The sequence below is a fragment of the Bufo gargarizans genome, chromosome 5 (assembly GCF_014858855.1).
Source record: "Bufo gargarizans isolate SCDJY-AF-19 chromosome 5, ASM1485885v1, whole genome shotgun sequence".
NCBI lineage: Eukaryota > Metazoa > Chordata > Amphibia > Anura > Bufonidae > Bufo > Bufo gargarizans.
Genome location: NC_058084.1, coordinates 487,824,705 through 487,846,365, shown reverse-complemented (window position 1 = coordinate 487,846,365; position 21,661 = coordinate 487,824,705). Strand labels below are relative to the sequence as shown.

At 47.9% G+C, this 21,661-nt stretch overlaps 1 protein-coding gene across 1 annotated transcript in view; it reads right to left on the bottom strand.

Annotated features, from left to right (window-relative positions):
• LOC122937814 (oocyte zinc finger protein XlCOF7.1-like) overlaps positions 1-21,661 on the bottom strand; it is a 151,784-nt gene that overhangs the window by 86,771 nt on the left and 43,352 nt on the right. The window lies entirely within an intron of this gene.

Sequence of the window (21,661 nt, the reverse complement as noted above, 5' to 3'; positions counted from 1 at the left end):
CCAGACACGGAGGGAGTCAGGGTCACCTGGGATCCAGCAAACAGAAAATAACAGATAAATGTTCAGCACTTAACTTTGTAGCAGACAGGAAGACAAGATCAGCATGCACACACACTCCAGGAGGTAGTATAAGCCGCCCAGTAATTCATTATGGGGCGGAATTTAAAGGGATGCAATCAGTCCAACTCCATGACAGCTGAGAGAGGCCAACGAGATGAGGAACTGAACAGCACAACAAAGAGAACTCAAGGAGGAGGTTCTGAAAGGCCTCTGTCAGAGCTTCTCAGCTGCCTGGTTGTGACAGTACCCCTCCCTCTACGAGTGGACTCCGGACACTCAGAGCCCACCTTCTCAGGATGGGACCTATGGAAAGCCCTGATGAGACGAGAGGCCTTAATGTCCGTCACTGGGACCCACATCCTCTCCTCAGGACCATAACCCTCCCAATGAACAAGGTACTGAAGAGAACCGCGGACAAGACGAGAATCCACAATGCTAGAGACCTGAAATTCAAGATTCCCATCAACCATAATCGGAGGAGGAGGCAAAGGCGAGGGTACAATGGGTTGAACACAGTGGCGTCTCTAGCTTTCAAATTTTGGGGGGCACACTGGGGGCCAGGACAAAAGTAGGGGGGGGCAGCTATAACAACGATACATTTACACAAGTATGCTTAGAAATGCTGCGATACTTTACCCAATACCTAAAACCGCAATAGGGAAGAAAAACCCCAATCACTCAGATTTCAACATGTCCTAGCTGCCTGGGCATGCTGGAATTACTCCAGATACAGCATCTACCAGCTGTGTCAAGTCCCCTTCTCTTTGTCACATGGCATGAACCGATAGTATCGCTATCGGCGAGCACCTGAAGTACTTGTAATCAGTATTATTATAGGAGCGGATCCGTCTGTGCAGACACCAGACGGATCCGCTCAGAACGCAAGTGAAAGTAGCCTTATGGAGGGGGATCTGTGGATGACCCTTATGGAGGGGGATCTGTGCATTACCCTTATGGAGGGGGATCTGTGGATGACCCTTATGGAGGGGGATCTGTGGATGACCCTTATGGAGGGGGATCTGTGGATGACCCTTATGGAGGGGGATCTGTGGATGACCCTTATGGAGGGGGATCTGTGGATGACCCTTATGGAGGGGGATCTGTGGATGACATACCGTTTATAGCATCTTATGCTATATGTGTCATCCACAGATCCACCCCATATCCGTGTCATACCGGGATCCCTCTCCCTATAAGGCCCCATTCACACATCCGAAATTTGCATAACGGAATTGCGGACCCATTCATTTCTATAGGGCAGCACGACGTGCTGGCTGATACGGAAATGCGGACCCGCACTTCCGGGTCCGCAATTCCGTTCCCGAAAAAAAAAATGCCGACCCGTACATTGCCGCTGTTATGGATGTCTGAATGGAGCCTAACAGTGTCATCCACAGAGTGGCACAGATTCCCCCCCCCCCCCCCAATAACCGTGTCATCTACAGATCCTCGTCCCTATAACAGTGTCATCTACAGATTCCCCGCCCCCCCTATAAGAGTATCATCCACAGATCCTTCCCCCCTATAACAGTGTAATGACTCATGACATCCACAGATCCCCCTCCCACCACTCACATTTGAACATGATTTCTCTAAACGGTAAAGTAGTAAACACTGTAATCATCCAGGCTGCACTGACAGTAACTTTAAAGGGGTTCTGCACTTTCATTTAACTGATGATCTATCCTCTGGATAGATCATCAGCATCTGAATGGCGGGGGTCCGACACCCAGGACCCCCGCCGATCAGCTGTTTGAGAAGGCACCAGTGCTCCAGCAGCGCCGCGGCCTTCTCACTGTTTACCGCCAGCCCAGTGACTGACATCACGACTAGTATCAACTAGCCTGAGCACGGCTAAGCTCCGTTCACTTGAATGGAGCTTAGCTGCGCCCACGCTAGTTGATACTAGTCGTAACTCGTGACATCACTGGGCTGGCGGTAAACAGTGAGAAGGCCGCGGCGCTACTGGAGAGCCGCTGCCTTCTCAAGCAGCTGATCGGCGGGGGTCCTGGGTGTCGGACCCCCACCGATCAGAAGCCGATGATCTATCCAGAGTATAGATCATCAGTTAAATGAAAGTGCAGAACCCCATTAACTTTTAAATCAGGAAGATTCAGGGGCAGCCGCCAGCCAGCTCTCCTCTCAGTCTTAGGGCTCTTTCATACTTGCGCTGTCCGGATCCGGCGTGTACTCCACTTGCCGGAATTACACGCCGGATCCGGAAAAACGCAAGTGAACTGAAAGCATTTGAAGACGGATCCGTCTTCAAAATACTTTCAGTGTTACTATGGCAGCCAGGACGCTATTAAAGTCCTGGTTGCCATAGTAGTAGTGGGGAGCGGGGGAGCAGTATACTTACCGTCCGTGCGGCTCCCGGGGCGCTCCAGAATGACGTCAGAGCGCCCCATGCGCATGGATGATGTGTCCATGCGATCATGTCATCCATGCGCTTGGGGCGCCCTGACGTCACTCTGGAGCCCCCCGGGAGCCGCACGGATGGTAAGTATACTGCTCCCCTGCTCCGCGCTACACTTTACCATGGCTGCCAGGACTTTAGCGTCCCGGCAGCCATGGTAACCATTGAGAAAAAGCTAAACGTCGGATCCGGCAATGCGCCGAAACGACGTTTAGCTTAAGGCCGGATCCGGATTAATGCCTTTCAATGGGCATTAATTTCCGGATCCGGCCTTGCGGCAAGTCTTCAGGATTTTTGGCCGGAGCAAAAAGCGCAGCATGCTGCGGTATTTTCTCCGGCCAAAAAACGTTCCAGTCCGGAACTGAAGACATCCTGATGCATCCTGAACGGATTTCTCTCCATTCAGAATGCATTAGGATAAAACTGATCAGGATTCTTCCGGCATAGAGCCCCGACGACGGAACTCTATGCCGGAAGACAAGAACGCAAGTGTGAAAAAGCCCTTAGTCACAGTCAGATCTAATCTCTCTAGTTAGGGTACTTTCACATTAGCGTTTTTCTTTTCCGGCGCTGAGTTCCGTCACAGGGGTTACCGGAAAAGAACTGATCAGTTTTATCCCCATGCATTCTGAATGGAGAGTAATCCATTCAGGATGTCTTCAGTTCAGTCGTTTTGACTGATCAGGCAAAAGATAAAACCGCAGCATGCTACGGTTTTCTCTCCGGCGAAAGAAACTGAAGACTTGCCTGAATGCCGGATCCGGCATTTTTTCCCATTCAAAATACCGGATCCGTCCTTCCGGCCTGCGAAGACCGGTAAAAATGTGAAAAAATGTACAAGACGGATCCGTCTGTCTGCGTGACAAGCGGAGAGACTGATCCGTCCTTGCAATGCATTTGTGAGACGGATCCGCATCCGGATCCGTCTCACAAAGGCTTTCAGTCAGCAGCAGATTGGCGGATCCGGCGGGCAGTTCCGACGACGGAACTGCCCGCCGGATCACACTGCCGCAAGTGTGAAAGTACCCTTAGAATAGAAAGAGCCTTAGTCAGTCCACTCACTCACTACTTGTAAGTTGTAGTACCTTATATTATTAAGTTAACCTGAGTGTCCTGCTTGCTACACACCGTCACCACTAGGTCAGTCTCAGTCCAGTCTGTCTGTCTGTCTGGTATCGGTAGGGCCACACCAGGCCAGACTACAGGCAGTGGGCGGGCTGCTCACGGTGACGTCACACGCCTAGGAGGAGGAGCAGGAGCGCCTCCCTCACTGCTGCCAGTAGTTGAATGAATTCAGATCAGCTGAGCTAGTCTCGACTAGGTGATACACAGCACTGCCACTGAGTCTGACTCAACTGGTATGGGGCTGGGGCGGGGCTTATGACGTAGCGGGGGTGCGGCTTATGACGTAGCGGGGGCGGAGCTTATGACGTAGCGGGGGCGGGGCTTATGAAGTGGCGCGGCGGCAGTGGGTGGAGAGTGAGACTAGAAGAGAGTGAGAGAGACCGCAACGGCAGTACGGCACCCGGGCACCAAGACTCAGTCAGATCATCAGACTGAGATGTGTAAACTTAGATGTCCGGTAGGAGTGCCTACACAGTGCGCAGCAGGCAGCACAGACCAACACTAGTATCAAAATGAATGGGGGACATTTTAGTTGGGGGGGCACAGCTTGATGTAGGGGGGGGGCATGGCCCCCTCTGGCCCCCCCCTGGCGACGCCACTGGTTGAACATAAGGTTTCAATAAGGACTTATGAAAAACATTATGGATCTTCCGAGTCTGAGGAAGATCAAGACGGTAGGCAACAGGATTGATGACAGACAGGATTTTGTAAGGCCCAATAAACCTAGGACCCAACTTCCAGGAGGGAACCTTCAATTTGATATTCTTGGTAGACAACCACACCAGATCACCAACATTCAGGTCCGGACCAAGAACACGTCTCTTATCTGCCACACGCTTATATCTCTCACTCATGCTCTTTAGATTATCCTGAATCTTTTGCCAAATAGATGACAAAGACAAGGAGAATCTGTCCTCATCAGGTAAACCAGAAGACCCCTCTCCCGAGAAAGTCCCAAACTGCGGATAAAACCCATATGCATAAAAAAATGGTGACTTATCAGAGGACTCCTGACGACGGTTATTTAAAGCAAACTCAGCAAGGGACAAAAAAGAACACCAATCCCCTTGATTCTCTGCCACAAAACAGCGCAGATATGTCTCCAGATTCTGATTGATGCGCTCTGTCTGGCCATTCGACTGCGGGTGGAAAGCAGAAGAGAATGACAACCGAACCCCCAGGCGAGAACAGAAAGCCTTCCAGAATCTGGAAACAAACTGCGTGCCCCTATCAGAGACTATGTCTGAAGGAATACCGTGCAATTTGACAATGTGATCAATAAATGCCAGCGTCTTAGCATTGGGCAAACCAGGAAAAGGGATGAAATGCACCATTTTGCTAAAACGGTCCACCACCACCAGAATCACAGTCTTCCCGAGGAACGAGGCAGGTCCGTAATAAAGTCCATGAACAGATGTGTCCAAGGACGGGAAGGAATGGGTAACGGAAGAAGAGGACCTGATGGCCGTGAATGAGGGACTTTGGCACGAGCGCAAGTCTCGCAGGCTGCCACAAAACCCTCAACCGACTTACGAAGCGCAGGCCACCAGAATCCAGTGTGGCTCTTGCCCCCGGGTGCCCAGCAAGGACCGTATCGTGGTGTTCCTTAAAAATCTTGCGTCTTAAAGCGAGAGGCACAAACAACCTCCCAGGAGGACAAAGATCAGGAGCCTCTGACTGGGCTGCCTGCACCTCTGCCTCCAATTCAGAAAAGAGAGCAAAGACCACCAGACCTTCAGCCAAAATGGGACCCGGGTCTTCAAAATTCCCGCCTCCCGGAAAACAACGTGACAGGGCATCTGCCTTCACATTCTTAACTCCAGGGCGGAACGTGACCACAAAATTAAACCTAGAAAAGAACAAAGACCATCTGGCCTGTCTCGGGTTCAGACGCTTGGCTGACTCCAAGTAGGCCAGATTTTTATGGTCAGTAAATACGGTAATAGGGTGTCTGGCTCCCTCTAGCCAATGGCGCCATTCCTCAAAAGCCAACTTGATGGCCAACAATTCCCTATCTCCCACATCGTAATTTCTCTCTGCGGAGGAGAGTTTTTTCGAGAAAAAGGCACACGGTCGCCATTTGGCAGGAGAGGAACCCTGAGACAAGACCGCCCCCACACCCACCTCAGAAGCATCAACCTCGACTATGAAGGGTAAAGAAATATCAGGTTGCACCAAGATGGGAGCGGAAGCAAAACTCTCCTTGATATTAGAAAAAGCCTTACGCGCCTCCACTGACCAAGAAGAAAAATCTACCCCCTTTCTTTCCCATATCAGTGAGTGGTTTAACAATAGAGGAATAATTCAAAATAAACTTCCTGTAATAATTGGCAAAGCCCAAAAACCGCATCAGCGCCTTCTGATTCTCAGGAAGCTCCCACTCAAGCACAGCGCGGACCTTCTCGGGGTCCATGCGAAAACCAGAAGCGGAGAGAAGAAACCCCGGAAATTTAATTTCCGGAACCGCAAACACACATTTTTCCAGTTTCGCATATAATTTATTCTCCCGCAGGATGAGCAAGACTTGACATAAATGTTCCTTATGAGTTTTGAAATCAGGAGAAAAAATCAAAATGTCATCCAAATACACTAATACAAATTTTCCCATCAAATGATAAAAAATGCTGTTCACGAAATGCTGAAAAACGGCTGGGGCATTCATCAAACCAAAAGGCATAACCAAATTTTCAAAATGGCCCTCAGGGGTATTGAAGGCCGTCTTCCATTCGTCTCCTTCTCTGACCCTGACCAGGTTGTATGCCCCTCTTAGATCTAATTTAGAAAATACTTTAGCCCCAACAACCTGGTTAAACAGGTCCGGGATCAGAGGAAGCGGATAAGGGTAACGAATGGTGATACTGTTCAGCTCCCTGAAATCCAGACAAGGTCTTAAAGAACCATCTTTTTTCTTAACAAAGAAAAAACCAGCGGCAACAGGTGACTTCGAGGGTCGTATGTGTCCTTTTCTCAGACTCTCAGAGATATAAGCACGCATAGCGACCCTTTCAGGTTGGGAGAGGTTGTATAAACGAGATTTGGGCAGCTTGGCGCCTGGGATGAGATTAATAGGGCAATCGTACTCCCTGTGCGGGGGCAAATCCTGAACTCCACTCTCAGAGAAGACATCCGAAAATTCAGAGAGAAAAGGTGGTACAGTCTTAGTAGCAACCTCAGAAACAGATGTCGTGAGGCAATTCTCTCTGCAAAAGTCACTCCAACCATTTATTTGCCTCGCTTGCCAATCAATGGTGGGGTTATGCTTAGTGAGCCAGGGTAGCCCCAACACAAGAGGAGTAGGTAATCCGCTACGGACGAAACACGACACATCCTCAACATGAGCATCACTCACAATTAAACGGATATTGTGAACTATGCCCTTTAATGATTTCTGAGAAAGTGGAGCGGAATCAATAGCAAAAACAGGAATATCCTTTCCCAAAGTGCATACCTGGAAATCATGAGTTATCGCAAATTGATTATCAATGAGATTGAAAGCTGCTCCACTATCTACAAAAATCTCACAAAAAATGTTCTTGCTCTCTAGCGCCACCCTGGCAGGCAGGACAAAACGGGAACTACAAGCAAACTGAAAACCTTCAATTTCCGCCTCAACCCTGCCAATAGTAACAGATGGAACATTTTTAAAAGATTTTTTCCTTTTTGTTTCTTTATTACTCCCAAAAAACTGCCTGAATCTCCTAGAGGGACAAACATTTGCCAAATGATTTATACCTCCACAACAAAAACAAACCTTCCCATGCGGGCTGAATCTTCTATTGTCAGAGGCAATCAACCCCAGCTGCATGGGCTCCTGCTCAGAAGGGGTTGACAGCGACTGAGACCCCTGCACACAGAATGAGACCGCTGCATTGTCCTGGGATTGAGTATGACAGGAAGGGGACATCTCTCCTCTCTCTCTAAGACGCCTGTCAATACGAACGGCCTGAGACATAGCAGAGTCCAAGGAGATAGGCCTCTCATGAAAGGCAAATGCATCTTTCAATCCCTCTGAAAGACCATGGCAAAATTGACTTCGGAGTGCAGCGTCATTCCAAACAGTATCAGCTGCCCATCTCCGAAATTCTGAGCAGTATATCTCTGCGGATTGTTTACCCTGGCATAACAGACGTAGCAACACGATCCGGATCATCATATATCTGACCCAGGGCTAAAAAGAATTCATCCACTGAACGGAGGGCCCGTGCCCCCACCGGCAGCGAAAAGGCCCACGACTGAGAGTTACCCCTGAGCAGCGATATAATGATCCCCACCCTCCGTTCCTCATCACCAGAAGAATGGGGAAGAAGTTGAAAATGGAGTTTGCAAGCCTCTCTGAAACGCACAAAATTCTCACTACCCCCGGAGAACGTATCTGGGAGCGAGCTCTTAGGCTCAGAACAAACTCCATGAACGCAAGCTGAACCGGTCACTAGAAACTGAGAAAGAGTCTTACGGAGATCAGCTACCTCCAATGAAAGACCCTGGAAGCGTTCAGTCAAAAGTGAAACCGGATCCATGCTTGAGACGGTTTTGGCGGTTTATAATGTCACGGAAGGTGTACAGGAAACAAGACAATACAAAATGAATATATGACTCACTGGATCCAAAACTAAGGAACAAAAAGGGAGACCCCTGCATAAGACCTGGCACTCTCCCTGACTGCTCAGCCTATGCGAACATCCCAATGGTGGATGATGGCATATCCTCGTACCTCGACTGTATAACACCTGAACACCCTACAATAGTGAGGGGACACGACCACCGGCTCCCTACACTAGACACGGAGGGAGTCAGGGTCACCTGGGATCCAGCAACCAGAAAATCACAAAAGAATGTACAACACTTATCTTGTAGAAGATTGGGAAATAGGATCAGCATGCACACACACTCCAGGAAGTTGTATAAACCGCACACTAATGCATTATGGGGAGGAATTTAAAGGGATGCAATCAGTCCAACTACATGACAGCTGAGAGAGGCTAACGAGATGAACTGAAAACCAAAACAAAGAAAGCTCGAGGAGGAGGTTCTGAAAGGCATCTGTCAGAGCTTCTCAGATGTCTGGTTGTGACAATACCAGGGAAACTGTCTGAGCCTCAAGTTATGCAGCAGTCTCTTATGCTGTTTGAAGACTCTGCTGGCAGGGTTTCCCAAGGGCATCCACCTAGCCCTTCCCCAGCGGTGGAAGACATAGAATGCACTGACGCACAACCACTTATGTTTCCTGATGATGAGGACATGGGAATACCACCTCAGCACGTCTCTGATGATGACGAAACACAGGTGCCAACTGCTGCGTCTTTCTGCAGTGTGCAGACTGAACAGGAGGTCAGGGATCAAGACCGGGCGGAAGACGATGCAGGGGACGATGAGGTCCTAGACCCCACATGGAATGAAGTTCGTGCCACTGACTTTCACAGTTCTGAGGAAGAGGCAGTGGTGAGACCGAGCCAACAGCGTAGCAAAAGACAAAGAGGGAGCAGTGGGAAAAAGCAGAACACCCGCCGCCAAGAGACTCCGCCTGCTACTGACTGCCGCCATCTGGGACCGAGCACCCCAAAGGCAGCTTCAAGGAGTTCCCTGGCATGGCACTTCTTCAAACAATGTGCTGACGACAAGACCCGAGTGGTTTGCACGCTGTGCCATCAGAGCCTGAAGTGAGGCATTAACTTTCTGAACCTTAGCACAACCTGCATGACCAGGCACCTGCATGCAAAGCATGAACTGCAGTGGAGTAAACACCTTAAAAACAAGGAAGTCACTCAGGCTCCCCCTGCTACCTCTTCTGCTGCTGCCGCCTCTGCCTCCGCCTCTGGAGGAACGTTGGCACCTGCCACCCAGCAAACAGAGGATGTACCACCAACACCACCACCTCCGTCACCAAGCATCTCAACCATGTCACACGGCAGCGTTCAGCTCTCCATCTCACAAACATTTGAGAGAAAGTGTAAATTCCCACCTAGCCACCCTCGATCCCTGGCCCTGAATGCCAGCATTTCTAAACTACTGGCCTATGAAATGCTGTCATTTAGGCTGGTGGACACAGACAGGTTCAAACAGCTCATGTCGCTTGCTGTCCCACAGTATGTTGTTCCCAGCCGGCACTACTTCTCCAAGAGAGCCGTGCCTTCCCTGCACAACCAGGTATCCGATAAAATCAAGTGTGCACTGCGCAACGCTATCTGTGGCAAGGTCCACCTAACCACAGATACGTGGACCAGTAAGCACGGCCAGGGACGCTATATCTCCCTAACTGCACACTGGGTAAATGTAGTGGCGGCTGGGCCCCAGGCGGAGAGCTGTTTGGCGCACGTCCTTCCGCCGCCAAGGATCGCAGGACAACATTCTTTGCCTCCTGTTGCCACCTCCTCCTAATCGGCTTCCTCCTCCTCTTCTTCCACCTGCTCATCCAGTCAGCCACAACTTCAGCACAGCCCGGGGTAAACGTCAGCAGGCCATTCTGAAACTCATATGTTTGGGGGACAGGCCCCACACCGCACAGGAGTTGTGGCGGGGTATAGAACAACAGACCGACGAGTGGTTGCTGCCGGTGAGCCTCAAGCCCGGCCTGGTGGTGTGCGATAATGGGCAAAATCTCGTTGCAGCTCTGGGACTAGCCGGTTTGACGCACATCCCTTACCTGGCGCATGTGCTGAATTTGGTGGTGCAGAAGTTTATTCACAACTACCCCGACATGTAAGAGCTGCTGCATAAAGTGCGGGCCGTCTGTGCGCGCTTCCGGTGTTCACATCCTGCCGCTGCTCGCCTGTCTGCGCTACAGCGTAACTTCGGCCTTCCCGCTCACCGCCTCATATGCGACGTGCCCACCAGGTGGAACTCCACCTTGCACATGCTGGACAGACTGTGCGAGCAGCAGCAGGCCATAGTGGAGTTTCAGCTGCAGCACGCGCGGGTCAGTCGCACTACTGGAACAGCACCACTTCACCACCAATGACTGGGCCTCCATGCGAGACCTGTGTGCCCTGTTGCGCTGTTTCGAGTACTCCACCAACATGGCCAGTGGCGATGACGCCGTTATCAGCATTACAATACCACTTCTATGTCTCCTTGAGAAAACACTTAGGGCGATGATGGAAGAGGAGGTGGCCCAGGAGGAGGAGGAAGAGGGGTCATTTTTAGCACTTTCAGGCCAGTCTCTTCGAAGTGACTCAGAGGGAGGTTTTTTGCAACAGCAGAGGCCAGGTACAAATGTGGCCAGCCAGGGCCCACTACTGGAGGACGAGGAGGAGGAGGTGGAGGAGGATGAGGATGAAGCATGGTCACAGCGGGGTGGCACCCAACGCAGCTCGGGCCCATCACTGGTGCGTGGCTGGGGGGAAACGCAGGACGATGACGATATGCCTCCCACAGAGGACAGCTTGTCCTTACCTCTGGGCAGCCTGGCACACATGAAGCGACTACATGCTGCAGTGCCTGCGCAACGACAGCAGAGTTGCCCACATTTTAACGTGTGTGGACTACTGGGTTGCCACCCTGCTGGATCCACGGTACAAAGACAATGTGCCCACCTTACTTCCTGCACTGGAGCGTGATAGGAAGATGCGCGAGTACAAGCGCACGTTGGTAGACGCGCTACTGAGAGCATTCCCAAATGTCACATGGGAACAAGTGGAAGCCCAAGGCAGAGGAGGAGCAAGAGGTCGCCAAGGCAGCTGTTTCACGGCCAGCTCCTCTGAGGGCAGGGTTAGCATGGCAGAGATGTGGAAAAGTTTTGTCAACACGCCACAGCTAACTGCACCACCACCTGATACGCAACGTGTTAGCAGGATGCAACATTTCACTAACATGGTGGAATAGTACGTGTGCACACCCCTCCAAGTACTGACTGATGGTTCGGCCCCATTCAACTTCTGGGTCTCTAAATTGTCCACGTGGCCAGAGCTAGCCTTTTATGCTTTGGAGGCGGCCAGCGTTTGGTCTGAACGTGTATTCAGCACGGCAGGGGGCGTCATTACAGACAAACGCAGCCGCCTGTCTACAGCCAATGTGGACAAGCTGACGTTCATAAAAATGAACCAGGCATGGATCCCACAAGACCTGTCCATCCCTTGTGCAGATTAGACATTAACTACCTCCCCTTAACCATATATTATTGTACTCCAGGGCACTTCCTCATTCAATCCTATTTTTATTTTCATTTTACCTTTATATTGCGGGGCAACCCAAAGTTGAATGAACCTCTACTCTGTCTGGGTGTCGGGGCCTAAATATATGACAACGGACTGTTCCAGTGTTGGGTGACGTGAAGCCTGATTCTCTGCCTATGACATGAAGACTGATTCTCTGCTGACATGAAGCCAGATTCTCTGTTACGGGACCTCTCTCCTCTGCCTGGGCCTAAATATCTGACAATGGACTGTTCCAGTGTTGGGTGACGTGAAGCCAGATTCTCTGCTATGGGACCTCTCTCCAATTGATATTAATTAATTTTTATTTATTTTATTTAATTTTAATTAATTTCCCTATCCACATTTGTTTGCAGGGGATTTACCTACATTGTTGCTGCCTTTTGCAGCCCTCTAGCCCTTTCCTGGGCTGTTTTACAGCCTTTTTAGTGCCGAAAAGTTCGGGTCCCCATTGACTTCAATGGGGTTCGGGTTCGGGACGAAGTTCGGGTCGGGTTCGGATCCCGAACCCGAACATTTCCGGGAAGTTCGGCCGAACTTCTCGAACCCGAACATCCAGGTGTTCGCTCAACTCTATTTATGAGGTATCACTTTCAATTTTAAAAGCAGAGAAATAGAAATTTAGAAAATTGGGAACTTTTCCAAATAGTTTTATATGTCTTAGTTATCTGCTTATTTTTTTGTTCATCTTCATTTTCTCTTATGTTGGGTGACATTTTCGGGCATCGGAACCGATTACTCAGCTTACAATGGTTGTCCTGGAACCAATTATTTTTGTAACTTGAGGGACCACTGTGTATATACAGTACAGACCAAAAGTTTGGACACACCTTCTCATTCAAAGAGTTTGAAGGCATCAAAACTATGAATTAACACATGTGGAATTATATACATAACAAACAAGTGTGAAACAACTGAAAATATGTCATATTCTAGGTTCTTCAAAGTAGCCACCTTTTGCTTTGATTACTGCTTTGCACACTCTTGGCATTCTCTTGATGAGCTTCAAGAGGTAGTCCCCTGAAATGGTCTTCCAACAGTCTTGAAGGAGTTCCCAGAGATGCTTAGCACTTATTGGCCCTTTTGCCTTCACTCTGCGGTCCAGCTCACCCCAAACCATCTCGATTGGGTTCAGGTCCGGTGACTGTGGAGGCCAGGTCATCTGGCGCAGCACCCCATCACTCTCCTTCATGGTCAAATAGCCCTTACTTTCAAAGTTTTCCCAATTTTTCGGACTGACTGACCTTCATTTCTTAAAGTAATGATGGCCACTCGTTTTTCTTTACTTAGCTGCTTTTTTCTTGCCATAATACAAATTCTAACAGTCTATTCAGTAGGACTATTAGCTGTGTATCCACCTGACTTCTCCTCAACGCAACTGATGGTCCCAACCCCATTTATAAATCCCAACCCCATTTATAGAAATCCCACTTATTACACCTGACAGGGCACACCTGTGAAGTGAAGACCATTTCAGGTGACTACCTCTTGAAGCTCATCAAGAGAATGCCAAGAGTGTGCAAAGCAAAAGGTGGCTACTTTGAAGAACCTAGAATATGATATATTTTCAGTTGTTTCAAAATTTTTTGTTATGTATATAATTCCACATGTGTTAATTCATAGTTTTGATGCCTTCAGTGTGAATCTACAATTTTCATTGTCATGAAAATAAAGAAAACTCTTTGAATGAGAAGGTGTGTCCAAACTTTTGGTCTGTTTTGTATATATGTTAGTATGGCCAGGGCATGTTTAGTGTTAAATAAAATTTTAATTCCGGAAAACCCCTTTAAGTACCTGATGCTCCTAGCATTAATTGCTACTGAGAGCAAGAGATCATTATGTATCCAGCCAGCAGTGATGAGAAGGGCTCAGGAGTCCCCCTCGGCCAGTTCGCCCCTGCTTTTACATAATTATAAAGTGGATCATATACAGTCAGGGCCATAAATATTGTGACATCAACACAATTAAAAAAAAATTTTTTTTTGGCTCTATTCACCATTTGAAATGAAACGACCACGATGTGCTTTAACTGTAGACTGTCAGCTTTAATTTGAGGGTATTTACATCCAAATCATGTGAACGGTGCAAAAATTAAACACAGTTTACATATTGTTAAGGGAGCAAAAGTAATGGGACAGAATAATAATCATAAATCAAACTTTCACTTTTTAATACTTGGTTGCAAATCCATAGCACTCAATTACAGCCTGAAGTCTGGAACGCATAGACATCTCCAGACGCTGGTCTCATCCCTGGTGATGCTCTGCCAGGCCTCTACTGCAACTGTCTTGCAGTTCCTGCTTGTTCTTGGGGCATTTTCTCTTCAGTTTTGTCTTCAGCAAGTGAAATGCATGTTTAATCGGATTCAGGTCAGGTGATTGACTTGGCCATTGCAGAACATTCCACTTCTTTCCATTAAAAAACTCTTTGGTTGCTTTTGCAGTATGCTTTGGGTCATTGTCCATCTGCACTGTGAAGCGCCGTCCAATGAGTTCTGAAGCATTTGGCTGAATAGGAGCAGATAATATTGCCCGAAACTCTTCAGGATTCATCCTGCTGCTTTTGTCAGCAGTCACATCATCAATAAATACAAGAGAAGCAGTTCCATTGGCAGCCATACATGCCCACGCCATGACACTTCCACCACCATGCTTCACTGATGAGATGGTATGCTTATGATCATGAGTAGTTCATTTCCTTCTCCATACTCTTCTCTTCCCATCACTCTGGTACAAGTTGATCTTGGTCTCATCTGTCTATAGGATGTTGTTCCAGAACTGTGAAGGCTTGTTTAGATGTCGTTGTTGCTGAGCTCACCGATGCATTCCTTCATTTTAAGAATGTTCCAAACAGTTGTTTTGGCCGCGCCTAATGTTTTTGCTATCTCTCTCTGATGGGTTTGTTGTGTTTTTTTCAGCCTAATGATGGCTTCACTGATAGTGACAGCTCTTTGGATCTCATCTTGAGAGTTGACAGCAACAGATTCCAAATGCAGATAGCAGAAATGACCTCTGGACCTTTTATCTGCTCATTGTAATTGGGATAATGAGGGAATAACACACACCCGGCCATGGAACAGCTGAGAAGCCAAGTGTCCCATTACTTTTGGTCCCTTAACAAGTGGGAGGCACATATGCAAACTGTTGTAATTCCTACACCGTTCACCTGATTTGGATGTAGATACCTTCAAAATTAAAGCTCTCAGTCTGCAGGTCAAGCACGTCTTGTTCGTTTCATTTCAAATCTATTGTGGTGGTGTATAGAGCCAAAAATGTTAGAATTGTGTCGATGTCCCAATATTTATGGACCTGACTGTAAAGTGCTCATGACACATCAGCATCGTCCCTTCTGATTGGCTGAGGCTGACTGCAAGTCATTATAGGCAAGCCAGGGCCCCGCCAGGGTCATGTGATCTTACCTGCTTCATCCTCCCCGCTGTCAGAGTAGTTCAATTTTCAGGTACAAAGTAATTAAATAATTACGTCAGACGACACAAAGACACAGTTGCTGTATCTAAGGAGATCTGAGAGACCACCCCAAAAATCTTTATTATTATACCTTTATGATAATGGGAGTAACTGGGTGTTTCAAGGCGGTTCCAATACTTAAAAATAAAACGTGGCACATTACATTATTGCATGTGACAACATATTGGCAATACCTTGTAGTTTCAAAACTAGGAAAAAGTTCAATTGGCTGATACAGGACCCAATTTGGACATGTATACCGACCATCTGGATCCATTATTCGTGAAAAAGTAACAAACATTTCCTAGAATGTCTGAGAATCTCATTGATACATATCTGCTCAAACTACATATTTCTCAAACTTCTTCATTGTATTCCAAATTTGGTGAAATACTTCCTTTATCTCACAGAGATTCATGTTACAGCATGATTACAGATGGCCTTCGGAATATGTTCTAAGGGCAAGATATTATGAAACAGTGGAATAAATGATAAACTTCACAGAGGATATAGATTATAGAAATAAGGTTAATTTCTATAAATCTATGTATGACACAATCATTCATGTTATATGTATTATACGAATATAAGGTTGACATTGACCCCATTACTCTCACATTACTCCCCTCTTTTTATCATTATTTCACAGGCTGTATGGATCACCCTACCTCCCTTCTGGAGGAAGAGAACCTTCCTACTTACACAAAGTGAAAGAATACTAATTCTTGCAAATTGTGGGATGACCAGCATCCATCCAGAAGATCCTACTTTTTAAACCATCCCCACTATCTATCTTGCCTAATTAAACCTATACAACCAGTGGAATCCATATTCGGGAAGCATACTATGAGAACGCAGGTCAACCAGTTAATCATTAGTTCTTTGGTTTTACAATGGAGTCCCGCAATAAATGCAATTAGTCAGATTCTACACCGCCTTCTGTCCGCAGCAGGTACAACGGTATTTTGGTGAAGCCAAGTCTAAAATAGGAGTCACAATTGTAGTTGTGGCAGCGGCAGACGTTGAGGTGGAGTCCTCATGACCATCACTTGCATAGGAGTGTCCTTGTTCTTAATCACAGTAGTTACTTTAGATTTTCCTGTAAAACATGCCGTCTTCCCTTACGTCCTAACCAGTGGCACAGATGGGGTATTCTGCCCCCATGGACTGGTTAGGACAGGTGGAAATTTTATTGACAAGAGAAAGTAATTAAGCAATTAACAGGACTCTCCCACCCCAATAAAGAGGGGGATCAACCCCCAGTCCTCGTGTTTTTTTCTGTCCTGCGGACAGGTCTGGATGGGTTATTATTATTTTTTTGCCGCATTAGGTGCTGCTATACGGTACCTTTCTCGGCGGATTGTCCGTTCGGGGGGCGGGGATCCCTCATGTGTATGTGCGCTGCCGGTCCTCTGGCAGTGTGCTTGTGTCGGGGTTCGGCAGCCGGAGTTGTTCCGGTGGGCGCCGCCATATTGGGAAGGGACATCAGTGGACGTCACTTCCTCCCTTTCCCTTTCTCTTCCTCCCGGCCGAGCTTGTCCTTATATTATATTACTTTATAATATAGGTTTTCCGCCTATCGCCCCCTGTGGCGAGCTACTGCCCATAAAATAATTACATTTTTAAAAGGCATTAGAAGGTTTTAGCACTAGCTCCGCCCCATGTGGGTGGAGCCTATTCTTGGCGCCAGGCAGGCTATTTAAAGCTGGTTTAAAGGGTCAGTCAGCCTCCTGGAGCGCAGTTGTATTATTAATCTGCTTATCTTGCTTAACCCCTTAAGGACTCAGCCCTATTTCACCTTAAGGACTTGGCCATTTTTTGCAAATCTGACCAGTGTCACTTTAAGTGCTGATAACTTTAAAACGCTTTGACTTACCCAGGCCGTTCTGAGATTGTTTTTTCGTCACATATTGTACTTCATGACACTGCTAAAATTGGGTCAAAAAAGTGAATTTTTTTGCATAAAAAAATACCATATTTACCAAAAATTTAGAAAAATTTGCAAATTTCAAAGTTTCAGTTTCTCTACTTCTGTAATACATAGTAATACCCCCAAAAATTGTGATGACTTTACATTCCCCATATGTCTACTTCATGTTTGTAGCATTTTGGGAATGATATTTTATTTTTTGGGGCTGTTACAAGGCTTAGAAGTTTAGAAGCAAATCTTGAAATTTTTCTGAAATTTACAAAAACCCAATTTTTAGGGACCACTACAGCTCTGAAGTCACTTTGCAAGGCTTATATAATAGAAACCGCCCAAAAATGACCCCATTCTATAAACTACACCCCTCAAGGTATTCAAAACTGATTTTACAAACTTTGTTAACCCTTTAGGTGTTGCACAAGAGTTATTGGCAAATGGGGATGAAATTTGAGAATTTCATTTTTTTGCCTAATTTTCCATTTTAACCCATTTTTTCCACTAACAAAGCAAGGGTTAACAGCCAAACAAGACTGTATCTTTATTGCCCTGACTCTGCCGTTTACAGAAACACCCCATATGTGGCCGTAAACTACTGTACGGCCACACAGCGGGGCGTAGAGTTTTTTGACCCAGACCCACTTGGTTCTTGAAGATCCAGTGGGTCTGATGTCTGTATAATACAGTACAGTACAATATATATTGTACAGTACTGTATTTTACTTACACTTTGTCTGAACAGATCTCTGCCTTCAGCACAGATCTGTTCAGCACCATGGACAGCAGGATGCCTGAGACGGCGTCCTGTTGCCATGGGAACCTTCCCCGTCTGCTCAGTAGTGGTCAGAACTGCGCAGACGGGGAAGGGGAAGGACGGGGCTCTGGGGGGGCTGTCTGGGAGCTCCCTCCCTCTCCATTCGGGGGGCTGCAAAGGCACTGCAGCCCCCCGATGGGAGAGGGAGGGAGCTACTTCTTACTGTTAACTTTTTTCATACAGCGGTGCGTACGGACCGCTGTATGGAAAGGGTTAAACGGCTGACATCGCATCACCGATGTCAGCCGTTTATACCAGGGTGCCAGCAATGTGCTGGCACCCTGGTATACCCACTCTACACCAACGAATTTTCAAGGGGAGGCGGGCGGGGGATCGCGATCCCGCCTGCCGCACCGCCCGCCTCCCGCACCGCCCCCACCGCCCACAACTCCCCCCCCCTGCACCACCCGCCGGCAAAAAATCATGCAGGGGTGCAGGGGGGATGTAAAATCTATATTTGAGGTACACTAAAGTTTCTGATCCCCGCGGTCAGGGACCGCGGGGATCAGAAACTGCAAAAAGCGCAGCAAACCGCAGGTCTGAATTGACCTGCGGTTTGCGGCGATTGCCGATAGGGGGGGGTCACATGACCCCCCCTGGCGTTGTCACAGGATGCCGGCTGAATGATTTCAGCCGGCATCCCATTACCATTAACCCCCGCGGCGCCGGAATCTGCATTTAAAGTTAGGACGTACCGGTACGCCCTGAGTCCTTAAGGACTCGGGAAATAGGGCGTACCGATACGCCCTGCGTCCTTAAGGGGTTAAGCTGTATTGGATTTCGACTTTCAGTGGGTTCCTCTGTTCAGCTTGTGCTTATAATTACCCTTGCGGGTTTCTTTTGATTCTAGCATTTCGTGTTTTTTTCTGGGTAGAAGACCTTCTTGTTTGAAATTTCCTTTCCTCCTCCTAACGCAACAATTAATTCAGTTTCTCTTTTGGCAGCCATGTCGTCTACAGGGGACGGTGATCGGGATCCTGGCAGGAAGAATCCTGGCAAGAGACGTCATCTCCAGTGCCATGACTGCCAGATTGTCCTGGAGGACAACTATGCGTATTCCCGATGTCCACCCTGTAGAGCGAAGCTTCTTCCCCAGCAGGAAACTACGGTTCATGATGTGGTAGACTGGGTGAAGGGTTATATGGAGTCTAGCATGAGTCAAGTGGGAAACTATCCAGTCAGTGACCAATCTTCTCTTGCCAGGGGATTTCCTGGCAACCTTGGACCTTAAGGATGCCTACCTCCATATTCCCATCCATCCTGGGTCCAGAAGATTCTTAAGGATCGCTGTGCAGATCAGGGGAGTCCTAAAACACTCAGTTTGTGGCCCTCCCGTTTGGAATTTCTTCGGCCCAACACACATTTACCAAGGTGGTGGTTTCCATGGTGTCAGCTCTAAGACTTCAGGGTCTGAGCAATATTCCATACTTGGATGACTGGCTCTTCAGAGCCCCTTCCCAAGTTCCAACACATTCAGTGGGCTGTAGCCTTCCTCCACCTGCTAGGATGGATAATCAACTGGGACAAGTCCCAGCTCTACCAGCTACCTCAGTGAAGTTCCTAGGATTTCTGGTGGATTCAGTGGAAATGACTATTCATCTTACTTCTGAAAGAAGGCTATCTGTTCAAAATTCAGCCCGCTCTCTCTCAGTACCTCGGAAGGTAACCATTCGTACTTTGATGAGAATGTTGGGACTAATGTCATCAACCGCAGAGGAGGTTCTTCGGGCATTATGGCACCTACGTCCGCTACAATTGGAGGTACTAGCCAAGTGGAAAACACAGTCCGTTGAGACTAAATTCCATGCACTTCCTGTCTTATTGGGCCCGGTCCTCCCTAAGATGGTGGACCCATCTCGAGGGAGGCAAGTCCCTGATCCAACCCTCTTGGATCATAATTACCACAGATGCATCCCTAGTAGGCTGGGGAGCACATCTTCTAGACAAGACAGTCCAAGGAATCTAGACACCTCAGGAGAAGTTCTTATCATCAAATCTCCTAGAAATCAGGGCGATCAAGCTAGCCCTTTTTAATTTCGCTCCCTGCATTCAAGGCAAAGCGGTGAGAGTACAGTCAGACAGCATGACCGCTGTAATGTACATCAACAAGCAGGGAGGCACGAAGTCACAAAGTCTCCTGAGAGAGATAGGTGTGATATTGGATTGGGCAGAATTGAACCTCACCCACTTATCAGCCATCCACATTCGTGGAGTTCACAATATGATAGCAGATCGCCTGAGTCGAGGTCTTCCAACCGGGGAGCGGTCTCTCCATCCAGACATCTTCAAGGAGATAACGCTAATGTGGGGAATGCCAGAGATCGATCTCATGGCAACGAGGTTCAATACCAAGGTGGAGAGGTATTGCTCCCTTTACAGGGAGGACAACCCGGTGGCAATAGATGCACTGTCAATCCCATGGAGGTTCGGGCTGGCCTACATCTTCCCTCCAATTTCCTTGATTCCGAGGGTATTGATGAAAATTAGGCAGGACCAAGCATCAGTCATCGCCATCATTCCATACTGGCCGAAAAAAGCTTGGTTTACGCAACTCATTCAAATGAGTCGGGGGCAATTTTGGAGGCTTCCCACCGAGAGAGAGTACTGGTGTCGGGGGACACTCGGACCTCCTTGAATCTTCAAATGTTCATCCTGACAGCCTGGAGGTTGATCAGTCCCTTCCAAGAATAGAAGAGCTATGGGGGTCTGTCTTGAGAACCCTAGAGCACTCCAGATCTGAGGCTACCAACAGATCTTATTCAAGAATTTGGAAGATCTTCTCAACTTGGTGTTCCAGTCGTCAAATGTCATCCACTGATGTGTCCATACCTATCATCCTACAGTTCCTGCAGGATGGTCTGGATAAAGGGTTGTCACCTTCGACCCTCAGAGTGCAAGCGTCTGCGATCTCGGCCTGTCTCAACAGGTCCATTTCTCAAGAACCCCTTATCAAGAGGTTCCTTAGGGGAGCTTCAAGGTTAAAACCTATGATAATTAAACCTATCCCGTTATGGGATTTAACGGTCATGCTCAGGGGGTTATCTCCCCCCTTTGAGCTCTTAGAGGAGGTGGTGCTCAGGTTTCTAACCTGGAAAATTACCTTTTTATTAGCCATCACTTCTGCAAAACTCCAAGCTTTTTCTGCTTTTGAGCCATACACCAAGTTCCTGCAAGACCGGGTGCTGCTCAAGTTTGTACCGACCTTTATTCCAAAGGTGCCTTCATTCAGCAACATCAACCAGGTGATTTCTCTTCCAGTTTTGGCTCCTTTCCCCTCCTCAGAGGAAAGGGGGCTCCATACCCTTGACAATTCTAGATGTCTCCGGATTTACCTGGAGTGGTCCAAGGTATTTAGGAAGGATGAAAACCTCCTTATCCTTTTTTCCGGTACCCACAAGGGTAGGAAAGCCTCTAAACCCTCCATCAGTCGATGGATCAAAGAGGCACTTCAGGAGTCTTATGTGTCTCAAAGTTCGGAGCCACCTGAGTTTGTGAAGCCCCACTCTACTCGAGCGGTGGCTACTTCCTTTGCAGAAAGAAGCTCGATTCCGCTGGATGTCATCTGTAAGTCAGCTTCTTGGAGTTCTCACTCTACTTTTATCTCACACTATAGAGTGGATTCTAGGATAGATAGCTATTCCTCATTTGGCCGTATTATCTTTCACCAGGCATGAGAGCCCTCCCATGGGGGTTTCTACTTGCTAATCC